The sequence below is a fragment of the Macaca fascicularis genome, chromosome 7 (assembly GCF_037993035.2).
Source record: "Macaca fascicularis isolate 582-1 chromosome 7, T2T-MFA8v1.1".
Taxonomy (NCBI): domain Eukaryota; kingdom Metazoa; phylum Chordata; class Mammalia; order Primates; family Cercopithecidae; genus Macaca; species Macaca fascicularis.
The window spans coordinates 170,121,691-170,137,477 of record NC_088381.1 but is presented as its reverse complement, the minus strand read 5'-3'; the positions used below and the strand labels follow the sequence as shown (position 1 = coordinate 170,137,477).

Below are 15,787 nucleotides of genomic sequence, written 5' to 3'. Positions count from 1 at the left end.
AAAAAACAAAACAAACAAACAAAAAAAACTAGCCGGGCGAGGTGGCGGGCGCCTCTAGTCCCAGCTACTCGGGAGGCTGAGGTAGGAGAATGGCGTAAACCCGGGAGGCGGAGCTTGCAGTGAGCTGAGATCCGGCCACTGCACTCCAGCCTGGGTGACAGAGCGAGACTCTGTCTCAAAAAAAAAAAAAAAAAATTACCGTCCAAATCCAACTCTGAATGAAAATCTATAGCTTGGATGGTGCCTTTGAATTCATCTTGTTGTATAAGGTAAAAACTACAGATAAGTGGGTTATTTGAAACTGGTTAAATACTAGTGGGCAAGAAGAGAGCACTGTTTTTTTTTTCTTTTGTTTTCATTTATTCAAAAATAGAGATGGGGGTCTTGCTATGTTGCCCAAACTCAGGCTGGTCACAAACTCCTAAGTTCAAACGGTCGTCCTGCCTCAAACAATCCTCCTGCCTCAGCCTCCCAAAGTGCTGGGATTAATGCGAGCCACCTTGCTTGGCTGACAGCAGTGTTAATCACTGCATAAACTGCAAACTAAAATAGGGTGGCAGGTTATTGCCCTTTCTCTTTTTTTTTTTTTTTTTTTTTTTTGAGACGGCGTCTCGCTCTGTCGCCCAGGCTGGATGGAGTGCAGTGGCCGGATCTCAGCTCACTGCAAGCTCCGCCTCCCGGGTTTTTACGCCATTCTCCTGCCTCAGCCTCCCGAGTAGCTGGGACTACAGGCGCCCGCCACCTCGCCCGGCTAGTTTTTTGTATTTTTTAGTAGAGACGGGGTTTCACCGTGTTAGCCAGGATGGTCTCAATCTCCTGACCTCGTGATCCGCCCGTCTCAGCCTCCCAAAGTGCTGGGATTACAGGCTTGAGCCACCGCGCCTGGCCATCTCTTTTTTTTTTTGAGATGGAGTCTTACTCTGTTGCCCAGGCTGGAGTGCAGTGTCTCGGCTCACTGCAAGCTCTGCCTCCTAGGTTCATGCCATTCTCCTGCCTCAGCCTCCCGAGTAGCTGGGACTATAGGCGCCCGCCACCATGCCTGGCTAATTTTTTGTATTTTTTTTTTTTTTTTTTTTGAGACAGAATCTTGCTCTGTCGCCCAGGCTGGGGTGCAGTGGCCGGATCTCAGCTCACTGCAAGCTCTGCCTCCCGGGTTTAGGCCATTCTCCTGCCTCAGCCTCCCGAGTAGCTGGGACTACAGGCGCCCGCCACCTCGCCCGGCTAGTTTTTTGTATTTTTTAGTAGAGACGGGGTTTCACCGTGTTAGCCAGGATGGTCTCGATCTCCTGACCTCGTGATCCGCCCATCTCGGCCTCCCAAAGTGCTGGGATTACAGGCTTGAGCCACCGCGCCCGGCCAATTTTTTGTATTTTTAGTAGAGATGGGGTTTAACTGTGTTAGCCAGGATGGTCTCGATCTCCTGACCTCGTGATCTGCCCGCCTCGGACTCCCAAAGTGCTGGGATTACAGGTGTGAGCCACCGCGCCAGGCCTGCCCTATTTCTATAGCATCTTATAGGCATATAAGGAATGGAAAAAGAGAAGTAAGTGACTGCTATCAATACTTAAATTAGCAACTGGGTCATAGCCAGAGCACTAAGAAATAATTACAAGACAGTCACACTGAATATTTTGTATTTCTTGGTGAAATTCAACTCAGGGATAAATAGCGTATTTATGTTATTATCAGCAGATCTCTAAAAATGTATTATTGACATATAGCTTATATTGTGAAGTTTCTTTTATGAGAGGAGTTTCATTATGGTACATACAATCTAGCTTTATAGGAACTTTGCTTTAAGAGATGAAGACAGTCTCAAGCACTCAGAAAAAGCTTCAGATGGTTACTAATGATATTTTTGGAAACATACATAACCAGAACCTTTGAGGGAAGCGTGTGTGCGATGTTCAGTGACCTGGACTCCACAGTAATGTTGAGGAAGAGCACCCTTCCTAGACGTCAAAGCTCTGACAGTCTTTACATACCATTCTGGGCCTCAATGACAGCAGGTTCCACCTTATCAAGATCTTCTTTGACACTCATCTGTTTGTCTGCAATTACCTCCTGCTGCTTATGCAGCTGTTCCTGGATTTCTTGGCTCATAACCTAGAAAGGAAGGATGGCTTAGGTATGGGTTAAGCATTAATTTGCTGAGTAAATTCTAAACAACATTCTTCACTCTGCCAACACACACACACACTCACACACTCTCACACTCTCTAACCCTAAGACCCATTTTGAACTACAGTTCCTACTCTCTCATTGGAGACTGAAAATGCCCAGTCCGTACAGGCAGAATTCCCTGACACCATACCTTCTTCTTTTCAGCCTCCTGCTGGTCTTTCACCATCTTTTTCAGCTTGTCATTGGCTGCTGCATTCTTCACCTCCAGCTCCTGGCTCTTTATCCTCAAGTCGCGACGCAGTTCTTCTACCTAAAGAGCAAAGCCCACACTCTGAGACGAGAAAGGGGCAGAAATCACATGGAAAGGGGTTCTCACTGCAGCTCACTCCCGTGAGGAATTTGTGCCTGTGGCGCACCTGGTCAACTGTCTCCTTGATCTTCCTGAGCCCCACGTTCAAGTGCATCTGCTGCTCCTCCAGCTCGCTCCGCTTCTCGTGGAACAGGTTGGCGTAGTGATTGATGAAGTCCAGGTAGTGGCGAGGGGTGATGGCCATAGTTCTGCCGCCTCGCTTTGCTAGTCGAGCATTCGCCTTTCAGAAAACAGTTACATCTTCTCACTCTTCGGGAAACTCTGTGACTTAACCTCAGAAAACAAGTTTGGTCTTGGCAGACGGGTGTGACATGACAGAAGGAGCCCAGCCCTCGGGGGCCAGAACACTCGAGTTGGGCCTCAGCTCAGCCACTTAGAGCTTTCGAGACTCCCCCTACACTTCCAAACTTCTCTAAGCCCCTTAACTTCTCTAAACTGAGGATGGTGATTATGCCAACTTTAGAGGTGTACTTTATGTGAAAGGCATCACAAATGTCAGTTACTACAGAAAGGTTAGCTAGCCTGCTTCCACCTTTTATTAATAAGAAATGACACAAGCAAGAAAGGGGCAAGGCAGGCCTGACGTGAGAAGCTGCTCTGGTCCCTTGATTTCTGGAGCACAGCAAGATGATCAGACTACCAGGGGAAGCTGGGGCCGGAAGACATTCCAAGGGCAATGGAGATGGCCTGCAGGGACTGGGCAGCAGGACACCTACAAGCTCAGAATGGATGTCACAAACCTCTTCCGGGAGAGAGGAGTAGACTGAAAGCTTCTATTACAGAAAATCTATAGCAAGGATTAGCAAAATACGGCTAGCAGGCCAAGTCCTGCGTTTTTCGGTAATGAGGTTTTACTGGCCACTGTCACACCCATTCACATATATATGGTCTTTGGAGGCTCTTGCCCTACAATGGCAGCACTGAGTAGCTGTGCTGGAGACTACTCCACCTGCAAAGGCTAAAACATTTACGATCTGGCTCTTTAAAGAGAAAGTGTGCTGATTCCTGGTCTACAGGAGAGAGTAAGGGCCTGAACATACAGCAGCACTGGGAGAAACAGGCCAAGGAGATCACTTTATTAGAGGCAGAGTCAGTGGGGGCACTAAAGTGTTAGATGGCTCCAGAATTTGCAGCCCAGTGACAAGAATGAGACGTTGTTAAGGAGGCAAGAGGTAAGAAACAACTATTTCCTTTACAAATAACAGTACAATGTCAAATATGAAGTGCCCTCCTAAGGTCTATTTATGGTTTTTTGAGTCTACATCTTGCTCTGTTGCCCAGGCTGGATTGCAGTGGTGTGATCTCAGCTCAATGTAACCTCCTCCCACCTTAGCCTCCTGAGTAGCTGGGACTACAGGTGCCCACCACCAGGCCCGGCTAGTTTTATTTTTATTTTTTGTAGAGATGAGGTCTCGCCATGTTGCCCAGGCTGGTCTTGAACTCCTGGGTTCAAGCGATCCTCCTGCCTTGGCCTCCCAAAGTGCTGGGATTACAGGCATGAGTCACTGCACCTGGCCTTAAGGTCTATTTTTATAGCAATTTAGTTTTATGTTAGCATGATGGTTAGTTCTGTGTTTTATGTGTTGATCTGAAAATTGAACCCACCTGGTGAAGAGTCTGATGAACAAACACACAGCTGTTCACAATGGCTTCCCGATGGGATGGTGGCTGTGGCAGTTTATCATACACAACGGGCATGTAATCAGGAACGATGTAATTTGGCTTCTCCAGGTCCATCTTACTTGTGAATTCTTTGCCAACCTGATACAGTGCTTCGGTGGACCAGTCTCCAAACCAATTCAACACACACCTGAGAAAGAGGCCCACGTTTCAAAACAGCTATGAAGGGCAGGCTTTGCCCCTTGGAAGGACACCGACTTTCCTGACCCAGAGCCAAGTAAAGGTCCGCATACCTGTTGAAAAGTGCTGGCGATGTGGCTGCCCGGTCCTTGAGTCCTTCCGAGGACGGGTTCATGGTGAACACGACGTGGAGGTTACGGATAACCTGGCTGGTGAACCACTTGTAGAGCTCCTCGTGCGAGTCCAGCATCAGGCCTTCCTTCTGTGCCCCCTCTTTGCACTGCGTCATCAAGGTGGCATACTCATCTCCTTCAAAGAGACCAGGCACCTGGGAAACAGCACAGGGCTGACTTACTGGTCCCCCGGTAACACGTAACGCAACGCAACACGTCACCTGATTACCTCTCCATTGGCCAGAAGGGTATTCATTCGCTCCAGGAATCCAGAATCTAATACATTAGATTCATCCATTATAAATGCTATCTTTTCATTTTTACAGCCAGAGCGTCTCAATACTGTCCGCAGATCTTCATCGAAGTCTTCCCCCGTGTACTTCCTGTGGACCTACAGAAGCACAGGCAAGTTAGGTCCGTTCCTACTCACTGAGCTCTGCACACACATCAAGAATCTGTTGCTGGGATTAAGAGGCCACCAACCAGACGCACCTTAATCTGGTACACACTCAAACCGTTCATCCAGGCGACAAAACGAGACAGGGTAGTTTTTCCTGCTCCACTAACACCAATCAGAAGCAAGTGGCCTTGAGGTTGACGGAATATTCTGAAACATCATGAGAACTGATCAATGTTAAGGCTTATAACGCCTCATTCCCCTTTTGACTCATATCTAGTGTCTACAGTATTTCGGACATGTTTTAACTTGAACTCGTATATTAAACGTTTGCTGAGCAACTGTCATTTGTGAGGTCCAGGAGGAATGCAAAGGCCGGTAAGACACGGTCCTGTCCTCCAGACTGACATGAGACTAATGCAAATCCTAGCAGAAGGTCAAAGGGCCCTAATCATAGCAGGCATGCAGTGCTGGGGGGAGGAATAATGAAGTTCTGCTTGGGATAAACTGAGGAAGGCTAAGCTGGACTTAGAAAGAAGAGAAGGGGGAAGCTGCTTGGCAGAGAAGGCTGAGGTGGAGGTGGTAGGACAGCATCAGGCCTGGCGTGAGCCGGCACACATACTTACTCAAGAGCAGCTTAGGGGAGAGGCGGGCCTGTAACAACAAAAAAGCCCACCTGTCAATCCTCAGCACGTGGTCTAGGACTTCATTGAACAGGACCAGTGGAACATCAAGTTCTTCTTCATAAAAGACCTTCAGCCTAGCTTTGACATAATCTCTTAACTCTTCTTGGTCTACTGGGATGTAATCCTATAGAAAAAAAAGTAATACCCAAATTACTTAGAAAAAATGTTAGTGGCCGGGCGCGGTGGCTCACGCCTGTAATCCCAGCACTTTGGGAGGCCGAGATGGGCGGATCACGAGGTCAGGAGATCGAGACCATCCTGGCTAACACGGTGAAACCCCGTCTCTACTAAAAAATACAAAAAACTAGCCGGGCGCGGTGGCGGGCGCCTGTAGTCCCAGCTACTCGGGAGGCTGAGGCAGGAGAATGGCGTGAACCCGGGAGGCGGAGCTTGCAGTGAGCTGAGATCCGGCCACTGCACTCCAGCCTGGGCGACAGAGCGAGACTCCGTCTCAAAAAAAATAAAAAAATAAAAAAAAAGAAAAAATGTTAGTTATTAGATCAAAGTCAATTGTATTTCCACATACCATGAAGAAACTGTTAAAAAATGCAACAAAAAAAGGTATCATTTACAACATAGCAAAAAAATATAAATTCACTAGAACTGGATCTAAAAACATGAAAAGTTTTTTTTTTCTTTTTTTTTTTGAGACGGAGTCTCACTCTGTCGCCCAGGCTGGAGTGCAGTGGCCGGATCTCAGCTCACTGCAAGCTCCGCCTCCCGGGTTCATGCCATTCTCCTGCCTCAGCCTCCCGAGTAGCTAGGACTACAGGCGCCCGCCGCCTCGCCCGGCTAGTTTTTTGTATTTTTTAGTAGAGACGGGGTTTCACCGGGTTAGCCAGGATGGTCTCGATCTCCTGACCTCGTGATCCGCCCGTCTCGGCCTCCCAAAGTGCTGGGATTACAGGCTTGAGCCACCGCGCCCGGCCACATGAAAAGTTTTTATAGAGAAAACTGAACTTCACCAAAAGGCAATGAAGATGACCTCAATACATGAAGAGACATACCCTGATCACAGAGGGAAAAACGCTCTACCATAAAAATGTCAGTTCCATCAAACTTAACCATAGGTTCAACGTAATCCCGAGCGAAACCTCACTAGTGGGAGGTGCTTACTGTCTTGGTGCAACCTGACAAGTCAATTCTGCGTTTCATTTGGAACAGGAAAGATCCCTCTAAAAAAGAAGCAGGTGTGAGGGCCTGCCCAATTTTTTTTTTGAGAGTAGCCTCGCTCTGTCACCAGGCTGGAGTGCAGTGGCGCAATCTCAGCTCACTGCAACCTCCACCTCCAGGGTTCAAGCAATTCTCCTGCCTCAGCTTCCCAAGTAGTTGGGACTACAGGTGTGCGCCACCACACCCAGGTAATTTTTGTATTTTTAGTAGAGACGGGGTTTCACCATGTTGGCCAGGATGGCTTTGATCTCTTGACCTTGTGATCTGCCTGCCTTGGCTTCCCAAAGTGCTGGGATTATAGGCATGAGCCACCGCACTTGGTCTGGGCCTGCCCTATTAAACAGACTTATTACCATAATCAGGACCATGTGGTTTTAGCACAGAGAGCAACCAACAGATACCTATGCACACAGGGAAACTATGACGACAGACTGATACTGTGGAGTAAATTATTATTTAATAAACTTTGCTGGAATAAGGGGCATACACAAGGAAAGAACTGAAAATGGAGCCACTGCTCACTCCATACACAAACTCAATTAGAGACATGATTAAGGGTTTCAAAGATCCATCTATTTTTTTTTTTTTTCCTTGAGACAGGGTCTCACTCTGTCACTCAGGCTAGAGTGCAGTGGCCTGATCTTGGCTCACTGCAACCTCCACCTGGGTTCAAGTGATTCTCCTGCCTCTCAAGTAGCTGGGAGGACTACAGGCACATGCCAACATGCCTGGCAAATTTTTTTTTTTGAGTCGGAGTCTCCCTGTGTCGCCCAGGCTAGAGTGCAATGGTGCAATCTCGGCTCACTGCAACCTCTGCCTCCTGAGTTCAAGTGATTCTCCAGCCTCAGCCTCCTGAGTAGCCGAGATTACAGGCACGCGCCACCACATCAGGCTAATTTTTGTATTTTTAGTAGAGATGGGTTTCACTACGTTGGTAAGGCTGGTCTCGAACTCCTGACCTCGTGATCCACCCGCCTTGGCAAGACGGGGTTTCACCATGTTGGGCAGGCTGGTCTCGAACTCCTGACCTCAGGTGATCTGCCCACCTTGGCCTCCCAAAGTGCTGAGATTACAGGTGTGAGCCACTGTGCCCAGCCTGAAAGATACACTTTAAGAACATTTGTTCTTCAAAAGATCTTAGAAAGGAGTAAAAAAATGGCTGGGCGCAGTGGCTCACGCCTACAATCCCAGCACTTTGGGAGGCCGAGATGGGCGGATCATGAGGTCAGGAGATCGAGACCATCCTGGCTAACACGGTGAAATCCCGTCTCTTCTAAAAATACAAAAACATTAGCTGGGCGTAGTGGCAGGTGCCCGTAGTCGCAGCTACTGGGGAGGCTGAGGCAGGAGAATGGCGTGAATCTGGGAGGCAGAGCTTGCAGTGAGCCGAGATCATGCCACTGCACCCCAGCCTGGGTGACTGAGCAAGACTGTCTCCAAAAAAAAGAATAAAAAAAGATAAGCCACAGGGAGATGTTTCCTATATATGAAAAAGAATGGGTACCTAGAGTCTTAAAATATATAGAAAATTCTACCAACATTGAACACACCCACTTTACTACTCCGGGCTCCTATCAGGCCCTCTGCCTCGTACGCCCTCCCTGACGTGGTGAACCCTTCTAGAGAAAGCTGAACTTCACTGAAAGCCACTGAAGAAGACTTAAACACATGAAGACCCAATGCAAGGGTCACTCTACCAGAAATCTCTTCCCAGCCTGAGTTACCTCCCTCTGTCCCGCTCTTTCCTCCATTGCAGGGGGAGCTCCCTAAAGGAAGCTCTTACTCATGTCTATCACCTGGGGCTACTGACTGAAATGCAAGTGAAGAATGTAACTCAGTAAACATCCTCATCCTTGTCAGAGAAAAAGGACAACTCACAGCCATTCTGGAGAGGTGAACTCCATCTAGTATTTTAGCACATGAAACATTTTCACACAAGTTATTCACAATTGTCCTATTTTCAGTGTGAGGAATGTGAAAACAAATTTGTGAAGCAAAGATATTCACTGTAAACCCACTGAAGCAACACCTTCTACCGGATGGCAATCCAATGGCTTGACCCTCACACAGAAGTCAGAACCCCAGCAGCAGCCAGCCAGCCATACTCCTGGGAGTTCCTGCCCTAAAGCATCAGTGACTGCAAACCCATAGCCCATCACTGACGTAACAGCAGCCTCATTTGTAGTGCACTTCAGGACAAAGAGATTTTTCTTGTTTTTTAAGTGTTTTTTTGAGGTAGGGTCTCACTTTGTCACCCAAGCTGGACTCTTTTTTTTTTTTTTTTTGAGACGAGTCTTGCTCAGTCACCCAGGCTGGAGTGCAGTGGCGCGATCTTGGCTCACTGTAAGCTCCACCTCCTGGGTTCACGCCATTCTCCTGCCTCAGCCTCCCAAGTAGCTGGGACTACAGGTGCCCGCCACCACGCCTGGCTCATTTTTTGCATTTTTAGTAGAGACGAGGTTTCACCGTGTTAGCCAGGATGGTCTTGATCTCCTGACTTCGTGATCCGCCCGCCTCGGCCTCCCAAAGTGCTGGGATTACAGGCGTGAGCCACTGCGCCCGGCCAGCTGGACTCTTTTTAAGTTTTTATTCTTTTTTATTTTTGAGACAGAATCTCGCTCTGTTGCCCAGGCTGGAGTGCAGTGGCATGACCTCGGCTCACTGCAACCTCTGCCTCCCAGGTTCAAGCAATTCTCAGACTCCCGAGTAGCTGGGATTACAGGCATGTGCCACCATGCCTGGCTAATTTTTGTCTTTTTTTTTTTTTTTCGTATTTTTAGTAGAGACGGGATTTCACCTTGTTAGCCAGGATGGTCTCGATCTCCTGACCTCGTGATCCGCCCATCTCGGCCTCCCAAAGTGCTGAGATTACAGGCTTGAGCCACCGCGCCCAGCAATTTTTGTCTTTTTAGTAGAGATGGAGTTTCAGCATGTTGTCCAGGCTGGTCTCGAACTCCTGACCTCGAGTGATCTGCCTGCCTTGGCCTCCCAAAGTGCTGGGATTGTAGGCGTGAGCCACTGCACCTCATTGTATTTTTTTTTTTTTTTGGGACACAGTTTCACTCTTGTTGCCCAAGCTGGAGTGCAATGGCGCAATCTCAGCTCACCTCAACCTCTGCCTCCCGGGTTTAAGAGATCCTCCTGCCTCAGCCTCCCAAACAGCTGGGATTACAGGCATGGGCCACGATACCCAGCTAATTTTGTATTTTTAGTAGAGACGGGGTTTCTCCATGTAGGTCAGGCTGTTCTCGAACTCCCGACCTCAGGGGATCCACCGTCTCGGCCTCCCAAAATGTTGGGATTACAGGCATGAGCCACTGCGCCCGGCCAATGTTTTGTTTTTTAAAGTATTTTTTGAAACAGGGTTTTGCTGTTTTACTCAGGCTGCAGTATGGTGGTGTGATCACAGCTCACTGTGACTTCCCGGGCTCAAGCCTCCCAAGATGCTGGAACCATAGGCGTGAGTTACTTTGCCTGGCTAAATTTTCAAATTTTTTTGTAGAGATGGGGTCTTACTATGTTGCCCAGGCTGGGCTCAAACTCCTGGGATCAAGTGATCCTCTTGCCTCAGCCTCCCAAAGTGCTGGGATTACAGATGTGAGATACCATACCTGGCCCAAAGGTATTTTTGAGTAGAAGATAATTGGTTAGAATTGGTTAGAATTAGAAAGGGATGGCAGAACAAGAAGGACGTCTAAAACACTGCGAGTCTGCTACCTTTGACAGCCAGTTGCTGTATAAGATGGGCCGGCTCATTGCCTTCTCTCTGTCGATGTTAGGGAAGTGCTTCAGAGCAACCGTGTCGATGTTCTCGTCAGTCCAGCGCCTCTCCTCATCCTCCACGAGTCTGTGGGGAGAGCAGCACGTGCATTTGGGTAACTACAGGCCACGATGAAGAAGCACCATGTTTGTGGGTGCTGCGGGCTCTTCCAAAGGATGCAGTCTTTATCACACATCTTCCTTTACTATGCATGGACAAACCTAAGAAGCTGAACTCATGACAGCTTAGGCAACCTGAAATTTTATTTACTTATTTATTTATTTACTTTACTTACTTACTTACTTACAGAGTCTCACTCTGTTGCCCAGGCTGAAGTGCAGTGGTGTAATCTTGGCTCAATGCAACCTCTGCCTCCCAGGTTCAAGCGATTCTCCTGCCTCAGCTTCCTGAGTAGCTGGGATTACAGGTGTGTGCCACACCATGCCCAGCTAATTTTTATATTTTTAGTAGAGATGGGGTTTCGCCATGCTAGTCTCGAGCTGTAATCCCAGCACTCTGGGGGGGCAGAGGCAAGCAGATCACTTTAAGTCAGGAGTCCGAGACTAGCCTGGCCAATGTGGTGAAACCCTGTTTCTACTAAAAATATAAAAATCTGTCTCAAAACAAACAAACAAACAAACAAAAAAAGGGAACTGTGATGTATGTAGTTTTAGAGGTGTAAGACTTACTTACTACAAGGCAAGCAGGTGAGACTGTGATTGCCCTGCCGTGTGAGGACCTTTCGAGAAGCTGACTGTAAGATCTCCTATGCGGGCTACCAGGTGAGGGTCTACTGAAGGCAGGTATATACTTACTTACTGAAGCCAATATGAATTTGTAAGCACAACTGCTATTGCTACATTTGAATTTAAACAAAATTCTCTGTGGTATTAGAAATCTGTGAAAATTATATTGTGGGAGACAGGGTCTTGCTCTGTCACTCAGGCTAGAATGCAGTGGCACAATTATGGCTCACTGTAGCTGCAGCTTCCCAGGCTCAATCGACCTTCCTGTCTCAGCCTCCCGAGTAGCTGGGACTACAGGTACATGCCACAACACCTGGCTAATTTTTCATTTTTTTTTAGAGATGGGGGTTTCACTATGTTGGTCAGGCTGGCCTTGAACTCCTGGGTTCCAGGATCCTCCTGCCTTGGCCTCCCAAAGTGCTGGGATTATAGATGTGACCCACTATGCCCAGCCAATTTTTTTTTAATTGAAAAGGGGAGGCCGGGCGCGGTGGCTCAAGCCTGTAATCCCAGCACTTTGGGAGGCCGAGACGGGCGGATCACGAGGTCAGGAGATCGAGACCATCCTGGCTGACACTGTGAAACCCCGTCTCTACTAAAAAATACAAAAAAAAAACTAGCCGGGCGAGGTGGCGGGCGCCTGTAGTCCCAGCTACTCGGGAGGCTGAGGCAGGAGAATGGCGTGAACCCGGGAGGCGGAGCTTGCAGTGAGCTGAGATCCGGCCACTGCACTCCAGCCTGGGTGGCAGAGCGAGACTCCGTCTCAAAAAAAAAAAAAAAAAAAAAAAAAAAAAAGAAAAGGGGAGAGTGAAGGTAGTTGACACAGCAACAACCAAAGACCGTTTAAACAGCAGCAGAACTCCAATAAAAAATAAAAACAGGGCTGCCACGGCCAACACGCTCTGTACTCAGCCTTGCCTGCTCATCTCTTACAGTGGCTCTCAGTAATGTGCCCAGTATTACCCAAGAACCCCAAGGGGTCGGGTTTGAAAGCCAGCGATTACAACTAGGCAGTATTCTGAGACCTCTTGTACAGTAATGATAGGAAAACCTGTGGGACGACACCTGGTCCAGAAGCACAGCTGCCCAATACTTAAGCATTTCTTAGTCTGGAGGGCACCATCTGCCAAGTCATCTTACTGCGATTCAAACCACAAAACCTACACAGTTGATGCTGATCAGTCATCCGTTAGCGATTTTTTTCCCTTAAGTACTGGTCACTTAACTAGAAAAACTCAAAACTTACAAAACAAGAATTGATCCAAGTGGGCAACAGGTAAAAGAGAAAACCAGTGCCCCAGGGCTCCAGCTGCAAAGCCTCTGATGAGAACACAGGCTGAGAGTCAGGAAGAGGGATGGTGGTTATGGAGCATGTACAGTGGGCAGTTGTTGGGAGGCCTTTTAACTCAGCAGTGAACCCGTGCTCTGGGAAGGTTATCACAGGCAGCTGCTACCTTGTGTGGTCCCACCTGACAGTTTAAAAGGTTTATTAAAGTGCCCTGTTTTTTGACTTCTATGGTGTATCTTTAAAAAAAAGTACCCTGTTCATGGCCACAAGGTTTATGAAAGTGCCTTGCGTAAGCAGACAGTGGTGGGCAGCTGGTGCATTCAGTGCACTGTGACTTTGGTACCCTGGGGCGACTGTGACCAGTGTCCAGGCGGGAGGCTGCCCTGACTGACGCTCCTTCCACCACTGGCATCACCTGGCTCTAACTTAAGCAGGCCACCCCTGCAAAGAGCCCAGCTGGATCCTCGGCTTCCCTTACCTATCTTGGAAGAGACGCAGAGCTTCATGTGCCCAAATCCGAATGAGGCCTTCAACAGGCAGGGTCTCCAGAGGTCTCAGCGCTTCGAAGATGCCTCTCACCCACCTAGTCATTTCACGGGGCGAATAGATATAGTGAGGTTGTGTATCCTGGGTGAATCTCTCCTAAGGGAATGAGAAAAATGGAAGTTACATGTCAGTATCTTAAGACACAGAGAAGTGGTCAAAAGGTAAAATGCGGCAAAATATGTTTACATTAAAGAACCCAGACCCTGAAATATTTAAGAAGATAGCTGGACATGGTGGCGGGCGCCTGTAGTCCCAGCTACTAGGGAGGCTGAGGCAGGAGAATCGCTTGAACCCAGGAGGCAGAGCTTGCAGTGAGCCTAGACTGTGTCAGTGCACTCCAGTCTGGGCAATAGAGCGCGACTCCGTCTCCACATGAGTAAACAACGTTGGAACAACTGGATAACCGTCCAGAACAAAGTTAGATTCAAGCTGCTCACTTTATGCTGAAATACATTTTGTTTCATGATTTAAACATTTAAACAACGAAACTACAAAAAATCCTTCTGAAAATGCTTAAAATTAAATACTGGGAAAAAGCATCTGCCACCTATGACAAGCAAGCCGCCCCAAAGCATGAAGAGCGAGGGAGACACAGCGGGGCGGTCGGCGGCTCCCACTCATCCCTGCAGCCAGCGCTCCATGGGAGGCTCAACAGAGAAATGCCAACAGCAACGACGAGAGTCATTGCTCACCAAATGGGCAACGACATTTTTGTTAATGACTCTTTTTTAAATGTTGCAGAACACAGGGAAGCAGGTGCTGCTGGTGGGAGTGTAGCTGGTCCCACCATCCTGAGAGCAATCTGGCAGATACGCAGCCTTTCTATACACTTAGAAACTGCACAGCCTCTGTTCTTATCATCTACACATACATACACACGTATCGGATAATGATCTACACATACATACGCACGCATCGATAATGATCTACACATACATACGCACGCATCGGATAATGATCTACACATACATACGCACGCATCGGATAATGATCTACACATACATACGCACGCATCGGATAATGATCTACACATACATACGCACGCATCGGATAATGATCTACACATACATACGCACGCATCGGATAATGATCTACACATACATACGCACGTATCGATAATGATCTACACATACGTACGCACGCATCGGATAATGATCTACACATACGTACGCACGTATCGATAATGATCTACACATACGTACGCACGCATCGGATAATGATCTACACATACGTACGCACGCATCGGATAATGATCTACACATACGTACGCACGCATCGGATAATGATCTACACATACGTACGCACGCATCGGATAATGATCTACACATACGTACGCACGCATCGGATAATGATCTACACATACGTACGCACGCATCGGATAATGATCTACACATACGTACGCACGCATCGGATAATGATCTACACATACGTACGCACGCATCGGATAATGATCTACACATACGTACGCACGCATCGGATAATGATCTACACATACGTACGCACGCATCGGATAATGATCTACACATACGTACGCACGCATCGGATAATGATCTACACATACGTACGCACGCATCGGATAATGATCTACACATACGTACGCACGCATCGGATAATGATCTACACATACGTACGCACGCATCGGATAATGATCTACACATACGTACGCACGCATCGGATAATGATTAAACATGGAAATGGCAGCAGTCTTAGTACCTGCAGAGAAAAGTGACTTTGATGACAGACCTTGGAGAAAGTCTCTCGGCTCGATAACATCTCTGAATAAAGTCCAATCTTTTTCAACAGAGTTCTCATTTTTTTTTTTTTTTTTTTTTTTGAGACGGAGTCTCGCTCTGTCGCCCAGGCTGGAGTGCAGTGGCGCGATCTCGGCTCACTGCAAGCTCCGCCTCCCGGGTTCACGCCATTCTCCTGCCTCAGCCTCCCGAGTAGCTGGGACTACAGGCGCCCACAACCGCGCCCGGCTAATTTTTTGTATTTTTAGTAGAGACGGGGTTTCACCGTGGTCTCGATCTCCTGACCTCGTGATCCGCCTGCCTCGGCCTCCCAAAGTGCTGGGATTACAGGCGTGAGCCACCGCGCCCGGCCCTCATTTTTTTTTTGAGATAGGGTCTCACACTCTACCACCGAGGCTGGTGCAGTGGCACAATCACGGCTCACTGTAAGCTCTGCCTCCAGGTTCAAGCGACTCTCCCACCTCAGCCTCCTGGGCAGCTGAGACTACAAGCATGCACCACTACGCCCACCTATTTTTTGTACTTTTTGTAGAGACAGGGTTTTGCCATGTTGTCCAGACTGGTCTCAAACTCCTGGGCTCAAAGGATCCACCCACTTCAGCCTCCCAAAATGCTGGGATTACAGGTGTGAACCACCACACCTGGCCAACAGAGTGCCTTCATTATGAGAGGAAAACAATTTCTGGAAGAGCAAAGAAACTCTGCGTACCTGAGACATGGTGTAGAACTCCACCATGGCAGCAGTGAGCGGCTCCGCGTATGTCCGCAGGGATGGAATGAGCCTCAGCATGGCGCGGTTGAAGGTGCCGTAGATCTGTGTGAGGGAGGCGGGGCCCGGGTAATCCACATACACGACAGGCACGTGACGCAGGAACCTGTGCACAGACAGCCCAGCTCAGCGCCCCTCCCTGACAGCGGCTCCAGGGAAGGGGCAGTGTGCCAGTGGAGTCGCCCTGCCAGGGCCCTGTCTGGA

The 15,787-nt window shown here is 48.4% G+C and overlaps 1 non-coding gene across 1 annotated transcript in view; it reads right to left on the bottom strand.

Annotated features, from left to right (window-relative positions):
- LOC101925930 (cytoplasmic dynein 1 heavy chain 1) overlaps window positions 1–15,787 on the bottom strand; it is a 93,997-nt gene that overhangs the window by 21,545 nt on the left and 56,665 nt on the right. The window contains exons 41-51 of the transcript XR_006699912.2: window positions 15,524–15,689; window positions 12,996–13,159; window positions 10,441–10,570; window positions 5,541–5,674; window positions 4,960–5,074; window positions 4,697–4,858; window positions 4,408–4,622; window positions 4,100–4,304; window positions 2,541–2,714; window positions 2,315–2,434; window positions 1,986–2,106 (exon numbers count right to left, since the gene is read on the bottom strand). This is a non-coding gene — a transcript (cytoplasmic dynein 1 heavy chain 1). The remainder of the gene's footprint in view (window positions 1–1,985; window positions 2,107–2,314; window positions 2,435–2,540; window positions 2,715–4,099; window positions 4,305–4,407; window positions 4,623–4,696; window positions 4,859–4,959; window positions 5,075–5,540; window positions 5,675–10,440; window positions 10,571–12,995; window positions 13,160–15,523; window positions 15,690–15,787) is intronic.